This window comes from Pinus tabuliformis, chromosome X (genome assembly GCF_031772625.1).
Source record: "Pinus tabuliformis cultivar Carrire ecotype Pingquan chromosome X, CPIR1, whole genome shotgun sequence".
Taxonomy (NCBI): Eukaryota; Viridiplantae; Streptophyta; class Pinopsida; order Pinales; family Pinaceae; genus Pinus; species Pinus tabuliformis.
Genome location: NC_142308.1, coordinates 6,498,727 through 6,511,054, shown reverse-complemented (window position 1 = coordinate 6,511,054; position 12,328 = coordinate 6,498,727). Strand labels below are relative to the sequence as shown.

The window sequence follows — 12,328 nt, the reverse complement described above, 5'->3', positions numbered from 1 at the left end:
TTTTTTAGTGCTCAAGTGGAAATTTATAAAATATTGGTCCTCCTCCTGCATGATATGACATTTGCCAACATTTTTTAGCCCAATAGAACCGTTTAAAATCAAACCCTAGTTTTCCCTGTTTTCCTTAAAACTGACTTTTCCAACAAACCCAGATTTGCAATTTTCCAGTGCAAAAAGGTTGCTAATTGTCTTGCAGTCTTATGTTAGGGTATTTCAGAGTTACAAAAAAAAAAATGCAGGTCCTAAAGCATTGCAATATGGGTTTTTCTAGCCACATGAAGAGGTTTGAACCTGATGGCATGTATTTTGAAGTGTACCCTGAAATGCTAGATCTTTTCAGAAATGCAGGTTGGGAGCCAGTCTTTCAGCGTTTTAATGGGCATAACCTCAGTTGGTGCCATGATTTTATCTTCTCCTTCAATGGAAACACAACTAGAGTCAGGACATTGCAGTTCCCTGTCACAAAGGAGTCTATTGTTGAAGCAACGAGATTGCCAACAAGGGTGAAAGATGGTTCAAGAAATAGAGGTTGTTGAATGTAGATTTGAATTTCTTCCTGAAAGAAGATTGTCAAAATCAATATTGGGATGCAGGGGTCCTCCAAAGTAGGTTGAAACTGCAATGGTTTACTGCACTTAGAACTATTCAGCTCTTCTTCACCTGTGAAGGCAGGTATTCCAAAGCTTACCTATATCACATGAGGTTTCTTTGTCACTTAGCAAGTTTTAGAAAAATGAATTTACCATATTTCCTACATCAAAGTTTGTTGAAAATGTGCACTAAGGCAAGGAAAAGACCTGAGCTACAAGCCCATGATATTTGTCATCACGGTCTAATCAAAATTTTATATACTCATGAGTTGAATAAGCAAGTAGAACAGTTGAGGAAAATGAGACAAAGGAACCCAAACCCACCTGTACCTAGAAGGTCAAAGAGAAGCCAAAACAGAGTTTCTGCTCAAGCTTTAGCTCAGGAAACCAAAGGAGAATCTAGCCACCACCAGGTTGAAAAACATGAGGAGGTCCTTGTGAAAGTGTCAGAGGTTGAAGTTTATGAAGGGAAGACTAGAATCCAACAAATAATTATAGTAGAGGAGGGGCAAACAAAAAGTTGAAACAAAGGATGAGGAAGCTGAAACATAAATTAGAGTTCAGGGAAAAAGACCTCACACTCGCCCTACTAATAAACTGAGGTTAAATTTCAAAGCTAGGATGAACCCTAAGATCAAAGAAGCAGTTATCATCATTGATGCAGAAGAAAAAACAGGGCAGATTTCAAAGAGAAGAAAAAGACAGAGGAAAACAAAGTATGTTGAGAAGAAAAAAGGCAAAACCCTAAAAGTTGATAAAAGTCCACAAAAACTTACCAGAAGGGTGACAAGGAATCAAAACAAGTTGGACATCCTTGCTCAAGTTGCAGAAAACATAGAAAAGTGATCAGTTGACTTCAGGGGCAGAGTATGACATAAACCCTAATTTTGTTACAACAAACCCTAATTTTGTTGCACTAAACCCTAATGGATATTCAACATTTTGGCTTACTCATGGTTAATCATCAAGCAATAAAAAAAAATTAGTATACTGTGGTCAAATATCATATATTTTTGTGGCTAAAGGAGTACGAGTCAACTTGAGGAAAGTAAGCAAAGGAAGCAGACAGTTACACAATTTTGGCATCATTTTTCAGGTTCATGCATTAGTTGGCTACAAGGAGGGAACATGAGTTTAACTCAAGAGATCAAGCCTATAAAGCATCATACCGTTCTATATCCTATATTGCAATAGAGACCTCGCTATTTTTCCAAGATACCAATAGGAGGAGCATATAACATCCTTATACTCTATTTTGACCAGGGATTATGTGCCAGATTAGAGATCCAAGTAGCTAAGATGATAGGGTTTCTGTGATTTTTGTCAATTAAACTCTCAAAATTGTGTAAATATTTTGTAATTATTGCTACCATACTTCAAGGAGCTTATCTCTATTGTATTTTCCTATATATATTTCATCAAAAATATGGAGAAAGGGTTGGTTTTCTAAAAAGATATAGTCATTGTCTGTGTGTTTTGAATGCTTTATTCATTTCATTTTCCAATATCAATAGATTCTGACCAGTGATATAAAGATCCATGCGATAGTAGGTTCTAGTATGTACTCTCTCTATGTTTTTTCAGTTTCTCCTTTATAATCTCATGAATGTATTCCTTCTGAATGTTTGGAAAATATTAATTGATTCAGAATTCATCTATGTTTTGATGCTCTGAGTTAAGTTTTCAAAGGTTCCCATTTTGATCCTCTAAATCTACCATAGGATTCATTGTATATTCCCTATTGTAGTGGATTGTTCTTCTTTTTCTTCATCCATCTACAACAAATGGCAAAGGTCTAGGATCTATTATCCACCTTGCCTTTATCAATCATGATCAGACAACCAGTTATCTTGGTAAACCTATCTAAACCCTAGCTATTTGACTCCATCACCCAATGAGCTATTGATTTCAGGCCCAACCAAACCCTACATCAACACAACCTATCTAAATATCTAGCCACAGTGTAAAGGTCAAAGAGCCCTCTCTAGATTGAAGGGGCTAGCCTTCAATCTATAAGTTGGATTGCAATGATTACCTTGGAAATTTATCTCCTACAACCAAGAGGAATTTTTGAGTGACAACAGTTGCCTCAAAATTTAGTAGGTCTTGTAGAGGGGTACCCTATAAGGCAAGCACTAAACCAAGTGACAACAATGAGGTAATGACCCACTATCACCACAACCAATATCCCCTACTCTTTATGGATTTTCACTAATGGGGGGAGTCTCGGTATAAGGTCACCTACAAGAGATATTATAGGCTTAGAGATTTAAGGTGACATAATAGGCTTCCAAAGGATGGCTCAACTTAAGTACAAGGTTCAGACAATGATGAAGAGGTAATCTTAATCCTTTAGAGAGGTCAATCTAGGGCATGCTAGACCTAGGGTTTGAGTGTTAGTATGCAAAATGGAATATCCTAAGGTCAAGGTATTAAGGAATTTTTTTAGTATTAGTAATCTAATGGAATATGAAACCTTCAAAAAGCCCTCAATGATCCGTTAATGGAAAAGGTGTTATAGTCTATGTGTGACTTTTCTTATGTTACTTAGTGCAACGGATCGAAAATATTGCGAATAACATAAACACATAAACAAATTGAAAACACATTCAAACACATCAACATAGCCAAATTTAATAAAGGAGTTCACCAGAATTCCTAGCTACGTCTCTTGGTCCTTTCGCTTCCAGTGTTGACCTCTATATTTTGTCTTCAAATTACTGTTACAAGTATGAGCTCAAAAACAGAGTCTAAAATAAGAAAATGGATCTCACCACTATGTTCAGCTCGAGTTTTCGAGTATAAACTCCACTGTATTTGGCCACTGTGACCTCCAGACCCCCTGGAATGGTCCCAAAACCACATTAGTCCACACTTTCGGTGATATGGTATTGATATACCATGTATAGTTGCAAAAATGCGGTGAACATGGAATAATACGATAACATTAAAACCAAAGGATAAACAAAAGGACTGGTGGGCGTGGGGTCCAACCGTTCAACCTTTTCCCGGTAGAGATCTTGATACCAAATGATCCAATGGGTATCGCGTCCCTCGCCCGATCCAACAGCTATTGCATCCTCCGCTCAATCCAACGGTTGTCACGTCACCCACTCGCCAACTAGCTTGGTTGATCTCCACCGTTGATCCATCTTGCTCAATCCTACGGCTGTCACGCAATATCGTGCTCCCACTAGCCCGATGGTTAAGACTTCAAAAGCACTCGAGAAAGCTATTTTGGTGTGATACGTGTCGGCCGCTGAGTGTAATCGCGTAGATTTTAGAAATACCATTTCCAGCCTTTAAGGCACGTGAGATACCACTTACAGCTTTCTTGTTGGAACCCAAAGAAGTTAAACTTCTTTTGAATAACCACATCGCGTCTGTTTGAACTATTAACCTGCTTGCATGTTCTGACGTGATATGCATCGATCTCCTCTGATCGGACGATCCAACGACTATGGTGTGAACCAATCACAAATTTCCACGTCACCTTCTCTGCTGACATCATCCAAAACCTATGACTCATTCTCGGGTTGCCACGTGTCCTGCTGACGTAGGCATTGACTGTTGACCGAAATCTTTGATTGGCTCTAATTTCTTCATCCAGACTCGGATTTACATGCCGTTTGCACCGTTGGATTCGTATCGACGAGCACTTTGACTTGATCCCATTTTCATCTGCATTTGAAGACTTTGATTTGGAGGCAAGACTGAATCCATTTTGGATCACTCCTCCCCACTGGAAGCTTTTGGTCCACCAAAAGTTGGTTTTAGCTGTCGAGTAAGTGAGGATAATGTTCCCTCACTTTTCCAATCTCTATCCATTGTGCTTTACTTGGATTTGTACCTTTGAGTCCAACTCGAAGATACTCAACATTTCCCCGTTGCGAAGTCCTTATCCCCCTGTAGCTCATTAAGATACTCGGGTAAAATATCTTCAATGGAAGGTATCCTACCTTGCTCTTCGGGATCTTCAATCAATGAAGGCTCATACAGTTGCAAGTTTTCAACATTTACGATGGAATATATTTGCATATAAGTTGGTAGATCTATTTGCATATAAGCATTTTCACCAATTTTGTCAAGTATTTTGAAAGGACCATATCTAATTGGTTTCAACTTTTTACCTTCCCCTTGCATTCTTTCTTTGCTGATGTAGAACCAGACTTGATCACCAACTTGAAAACTATGCTCAACTCGATGCTTTTCATTTCGCGCCTTATACTTTGCTTGGATTCTTTCGAGTTGTTCCTGTACTACCTATTGAATTTCCTGGATTTGTTCAATGAACTTGGTTGCTTTTTCCACATCATTGTGTCCATCAACTTCTATGTCTTTACCAAAGACAAAATCCAAGGGAAACTTTGGTATAAAACCAAAACAAGTCTCAAAAGGAGATCTCTGAGTAGAAGAAAGTTTTGCATGGTTGTAAGCATGCTACACATAACACAAATGCTCGTCCCAAAGTTTGGGATGATTGCTGCAATATCCTCGAAGCAACTGTATCACTGTCCTATTGACCACTTATGTCTGACCATCTGTTTGTGGATGAAATGTCGTGCTCTTCTTTAACTTTGTGTCCATTAACTCCCATAGACTTGACCAGAATTTCCCGACAAATCGAGAATCTCAATCATATACAATTGAAGTGGATAACCCAAAATGAACCCATACATTTTGAAATAATAACTTTGTAGTTTGTTCAGCTATGACTTGTTTATTACATGGTGTCAAAATACACATCTTACTGAACATGTCCACAACTACAAACAAATAATCATGACTCTTTCTAGACTTTGGCAATCCCCCAACAAAATCCATGGAAACACTTTCCCAAGGACGAGAAGGAATTGGAAGTGGACTATACAAGCCTAATTTTCTATTACTTGGTTTGATTGTAGCACACATAGTACATCCTTTAATATATCTAGAAACTGTCTCATTCATTCGTGGCCAATAGCAAAATCTTTGTAATTGTGCAACTTTTTTACTTACACCAAAATGACCTGATATGAGAGAAGTATGTGCTTCTCGAATTATATTAACTCTTTTAGTTTTTGGAATGCATAACTTTCCCAAATGATATAAGAGTTTGTCCTTTATAAAATAATCCAATTCTTCTACCTTCTTGCGATGACTTAAAGTTGCATATACATCCTTAAAATCTATGTCTTGAGCATATTGTTCAATGTAACTTTCATGAATTACCGAATTATGCTTAAGTATTTTGGATGCATTTATAATTGGTCTTGATAACATGTCTGCAACCTTGTTATGTATGCCCTTTTTATATCTGATAATAAGACGAAATTGTTGTAGAAAACCCATCCATCAATAGTGTCTTGATTGTTGCAATTTAGTTTGTGAGTGTAAATATTGAAGTGGTTGATGATCTATATGTATGATTGTTTCTTTACCCATTATGTAATGTTTCCACTTTTTAACACTCTGAACTAATGCATATAATTCCTTATCATATGTAGGATAGTTAACTACTGTTGATGTGAATGTCTCAGAATGAAAGCATATAAGCTTCCTATGCTGCATCAACACTGCCCCCATGGCATATTCACTTGCATCTGTCTCGATATCAAATGGATGCTGAAGATTTGGCAGTGCTAGTACTGGCGTTGTACTGATCCTTTCTTTCAATGTGTCGAATGCTTTTTGTTGTTTGCCTCCCCACTGAAACACTCGTTTCACACTTGTCAAAGCATGTAAAGGAGCTACAATCAAAGAAAAGTTAACAATAAACTTTCTCCAATATTGCGCTGCCCCTAAGAAACTTCTAACTTCTGTAACAGTATTGGGCTTAGGCCAATTTACAATGACTTCGACCTTAGAGGGATCTATCTTCAATTCACCACCCCCTATAATATAACCCAAACAATTCAAATATGTTCAGCCAAATTCATATTTTGATAGTTTTACATAGAGATTTTCTCTTTTCGAAACATCTAAAATCTGCTTTACATGCTTTACATGTTCATCCCATGTTCTATTGAAAACAAGAATATCATCTAAATAGACTATTACAAAATCATTAATGAATGGTCTAAATACATCACTCATGACTCACATGAATGTAGCTGGAGTGTTAGTTAAGCCAAAGGCATAACCATCCATTCATAGATTCCTTGCTTCGTTTTAAAAGCAGTCTTCCATACATCATGTTCTGCAACTCTGATCTGATGGTAGCCGCTTCGCAAGTCCAATTTAGAGAAGTAAACTACATCTTTTAACTGATCTAACAAATCATCAATACAAGGAATAGGATAACAATTCTTTATTGTGATTTTATTTAGTGCTCTAAAATCAATGCACATTCTCCACGAACCATCTTTCTTTTGCACTAACACAATAGGTGATCTGCATAGTGATGTGTTTGGTCGAATAAACCCTTGATCAATCAACTCATGTACCTGCCTCTTTATCTCTACATTCTCTATAGCTGATAAGTTGTACATTCCAATGTTAGGTGTTGAAGCATCTTGCTGCAAATAAATCTCATGTTCTATCTCTCACTTGGGTGGAAGCCCTTTAGGCTCTTGAAATAGAATATCATAATTGGAAACAACTTTAACTAGATCTGCTTTCTGTTTAGGATTACAGCCTTGGAAAGCATCGGATTTATCAATATCCTTTGCTTTTACAATCATAAGTAAAAATTGTTTACTTGAATTTACAATTCTTTTCATCTATCCTGAATTTATGAGAGAGAAATTATCTTTGAGTTTATGATCCCTTACAATATATTCAGTTCCATCCTTAGTGAGTTGATACTTATTTTCCATTCGATAGAAGATAGCATTTCTATCGTACAAGTATGGACTTCCTAATACAATTCCAGATATGTCCAATGGGACTATGTCTAACTCAACCTCATCTCCAAACTTTGACCCAAAAGCAAAACGAAGTTTACATTGTTTCATAACTTATAGCTTAGTCTTATCACACACCCAACCTAATGGATATGGATTTTTATAAGGTTTTTTTTCTAGACCCAACTTCTTTACATTTGCTTCAGAAATCAAATTAACTTATGACCCACTATCAAATAACGTATCAATTTTAGTATGCTTGGAAATGACTCTAATCTGAAATAGCTCATTTCTTTTCCTCTCATCATTATCATTATCAACAGAATGCGAAGAAGTACTTGTAGATGATTTAAAATCTTTACCTTTTATACTTGTAGCTGTAACCGTTGTCTCGTCACCTAAATCTGACCCCAAGTCCTTTTGAATAGCAGCAACATTCTTTCACTCTTTACTCCTGAACTTCTTAGGCTTCAATTCCGGATGCAATGACCAACATTGTGCCTCATCATGTCCTTCCTTCTTACAATGAGAGCATGAAGTTTTATCCTTCTTCACAGTGTCTGTTTTCTTCTCCTTCCATTTCAGTTTCTTCTTGCCTTTATTCTTGCTTTCAATAGGTTTGGACGATTTCCCAACATCTTGGGTTACATTTTTACCTCTAGCTTCTAGATGAGTTGCTTGAACTAATACATCATCTAAGCTAGTTGGATTAAACATAAGTATGGTATGCCCCAAATAACTATGAATACCACCTATGTATTTCAACAATGTCTCTGGTGAGTCCAAAGATATGCTTAATGTTAAATCTCTTTTACGGAATTCCTGAGTATAACTTTGAACATTTTGACCTTTTAATAGACATAGTGTTTGCCAACTCATCATTGCTTGTTGCATATAAGCGAAAGGATAAAATTGCTTTTTAATAGCAGAAACAAATTCATTCCAAGTTGAAATGATTTTACCATGCTTTTGGAGATCTGCGTGTGTCTTGCGTTCTCGCCATACAAGTGCGGTTCCTCCAAGTCGAAGGCTAGCAAGCTGGATCTTCTTCCTTTCTGAAACAACTTTCTGCACCCTGCAATATACTTCAATTTGTCTTATCCAATTATCAATCTTTTCAGCGTTAAATTCTCCATCATAAATTGGCAAATCAAATTTTACATCTAGTTTGATCAAAGAGGATTTCTTCTTTTTCTTTTTAGAAGAACTAGTTTTATGAGAAGAAGACGATGATGATGATGATGGTGATGATGGAGGAGATGGTGGGGGAAGCTTTTCCCTTGTCTCTTTACCTATAGGAACAAAAATAAAAGGTTCCTCTATTCCTTTATCTGGTTTAGGTGATGAAGTGCCTTCACCTTTACCCTTTTTAAACTCATTATACATCTCTTCCACCATTGCACATATCGTCATGAAACTATCCAAGAATTGGGATTCTGATCCAAGTGGAGTTTCATCTGCCATCCTTCTTTGTGAAAAGACCCTTCCAATCTCTGGATTCGCCTCAACAAGTTCACCTTCACCTCATCCGAGCCTCAAGCTAGTAAGCATTCAAATCTGCACACAAACTTGTCAAACCTTAAAAACCTTGCTGCTTTGATACCACTTGATCCATTAATGAAAAAGGTATTATAGACTATGTGTGAATTTGATTATGTTACTTAGTGCAACAGATCGAAAATATTGCGAATAACATAAACACATAAACAACTTGAAAACACATCAACACAACCAAATTTAATAAAGGAGTTCACCAGACTTCCTGGCTACGTCTCCTGGTCCTTTCGCTTCCAGTGCTGACCTCTATATTTTGTCTTCAAATTACTGTTACAGGTATGAGCTCAAAAACATAGTCTCAAATAAGAAAATGGATCTCACCACTGTGTTCAACTCGAGTTTTCGAGTCAAAACGAGTATAAACTCGACCATATTTGGCCACTATGACCTCCAGACCCCCTGGAATGGTCCCAAAACCACATTAGTCCACTCTTTCGGTGATATGGTATTGATATACCATGTATAGTTGCAAAATTGCGGTGAACGTGGAATAATATGATAACATTAAAATCAAAGGATAAACCAAAGGACCGACAGGCGTGGGGTTGACCCCGACCGTCCAGCCTTTTCCCGGCGGAGATCCCGATACCAAACGATCCAACGATTATCGCGTCCCTCGCTTGATCCAACGACTATCGCGTCCTCCGCTCAATCCAACGGCTGTCGCGTCACCCGCTCGCCAACTAGCTTGGCTAATCTCCATCGTCGATCCATCCTGCTCAATCCTACGACTGTCGCACAATATCACACTCCCACTAGCTCGACCGTTAAGACTCCGAAAGCACGCGAGAAAAGTTGTTTTGGTGTGCTAAGTGTTGATTGCTGAGTGTAATCGTGTAGATTTTAGAAATACCATTTCTAGCCTTTAAGGCACACGAGATACCACTTACCACTTTCCTGTTGGAACTCAAAGAAGTTAAACTTCTTTTGAATAACCACATCGCGTCTGTTTGAACTATTAACCTGCTTGCATGTTCTGACGCGATATGCATCGATCTCCTCTGATCGGACGATCCAACAACTGTGGTGTGAACCAATCACAAATTGCCATGTCACCTTCTCTGCTGACATCATCCAGAACATGTGACTCATTCCCGGGTTGCCACGTCTCCTGCTGACATTGGCATTGATTATTGACCGAAATCTTTGATTAGATCTAATTTCTTCATCCGGACTCGGATTTACACGCCGTTTGCACCGTTGGATTCGTATCGATGAGCACTTTGACTTGACCTCATTTTCATCTGCATTTGAAGACTTTGATCTGGAGGCAAGATTGAATCCATTTTGGATCACTCAAGTTGAAGTTTGACCAAACTAGGGTTTCTCCTAGGGTAAAATAGTTGGGGCGAGAGAAATTAAGGTCTAAAATGGAGAGATTGGCCAAAAAGGAGGTTGATTTGATGCAACTATGTATACTGTTCATGTTGAATCCTTCCACTACCAAAAATTTCTCTCCTATGCGAATTCACTCTGAGCCCTAATAGAGTCACTTATCCTTAAGAGGGATAAACTTAAGAGAAAAGGAGAGAAAAATTCAATTTTTGGGTAAAATAAAGCTTGATCACCAAAATGAAAAGGTCAATGCCTAGTCCTTGAGTTGATGGAGTCTATCGATGTTAAATATTAGCTAAAACATACAAAGGAGTAAGGATGTTTTGATGCCCTAGTACCAAAACCCTAGATATTATCTTTGTGAAGGATCAAATACACTTAAGAGAGCTATAACAAGAGTTCACCAAGGGAATTATCATTCACATTCCATACATGAATAATGCATACAATTAGGATATCTAGATTCTATACAATTAATATTCAATAATCAATGGTGCAATATAAAACCCTAGATGACCATTACATTCCATACATTGGACATTAAATAAAAAATTCTTCAATAACAAGACTCACTTACAAGATGAAACACATGTACAATCCAATATTGATCAAAGATAACTTCTCTAAAGACAAAAAAGTAGCTCCAATATGCAAAGTACTCCATAGATCACATCTCTCCAAAGATACAAGAGGCTGAAAATCTCCTAAGGAGGGCCGATTAGTCCAAGTGATGATGATCTAAATGAAATGATCCTCTCCTCTATTTATATGAGGAAAAGCTCTAATATTAGCCTAAAGGCCTCAAAAAACAAGTTTGATCACTAAACATGCTTGGGTTACAAACCAACCCACTGGCTCTCAACATAAATGCTCAAACAAGCCCACATGTGTGGGCCACTAGGCTTCTAGCGGTGACGTCATGCATGAAATGACCTCAAAATGGCATGTCTAAGTGCTATAAGGTATCAAATGTGATGTAGAAGCATGTAAAAATCAAGATTTAAGGGTTAGCCCTCAACTCTGCCTCAATGGCTCCTTGTGGTCTCAAGATCCAGTGGGGGCACCACAAAGTGGTCTCTATGGGTCTCCAACTACTCAAAATGTCCATCTTTTCTCTAATGTTGAGGGTTTCCAAGTGAAAATATCCCCACCAAGTCTCTAATGGTGAGAACATCCTCATATGGGCCCTGAATCAACTGTCATCCATCAATTGGTGCTAAGGTCAGCCTGGGGCCATGTTGGGTCCAGGTGTGTCACCCTAAAGAATCATCAAATCTTTTGCAAAGGGGTACAACGTCTTGGGTACAAGGGGTGTCGTGGTACATGTGTGGTTTGTTGTTTCTACTACGAGGCGCAAAAGTCAATGTTATTTTTCTTCTTGGATATACCACGATTCCACGCAATGTGAATCCCAACTTTTGAAAGAACGTCAACAACATAATTTCTCTCTCTAAAAACATGATTAAGATGCAAAGCAATGCCAATTTTATTAAGTTTTTCTTCAACCAAAAAATAACTCCATAAATATAAATAAAAAAAATTCCCTTCTTAAATGCTCACCTTCAAATAAGGTGTTCCTCACTTTATTTAATATCTAATTAATTATTTATCATATTGGATTAATACCATTACTACTTCCCACTCCCTTAACTCCCTATTCATTAATATTATCATTACTACTTACCACTTTATTGCCTCCCAACTCATTGATTGATATAAAGAAAGACCTTGCCCACTTATTTTCTTAATTAAATTTATCACTTTCACTTCTCTCTTATTTTATAATTTACAATGTATGTATCTATTATAAAGGAAAGTTCAATTCCAAAAGATTTTACTAATTAATTAAATAAACAAAATTAAACATTTCAATTTTTCATTTTTCTTATAGGTTATAAAATTAGACAAACAAACAAAAACGTCTCTTCGAAGTCATCAAATAAAATTGGAACAATACAGAGAATATTAGCATAGCCCTCGCGCAAGGATGATACACATGACAAAGAAAATTATATACACTTA

General features: G+C 37.3%; 1 non-coding gene across 1 annotated transcript; it reads left to right on the top strand.

Annotated features, from left to right (window-relative positions):
• Positions 1-12,226: 12,226 nt before the first annotated feature.
• Positions 12,227-12,328, top strand: LOC149138005 (U6 spliceosomal RNA). The gene has a single exon (XR_016265432.1). It is a non-coding gene; the product is annotated as a U6 spliceosomal RNA (small nuclear RNA).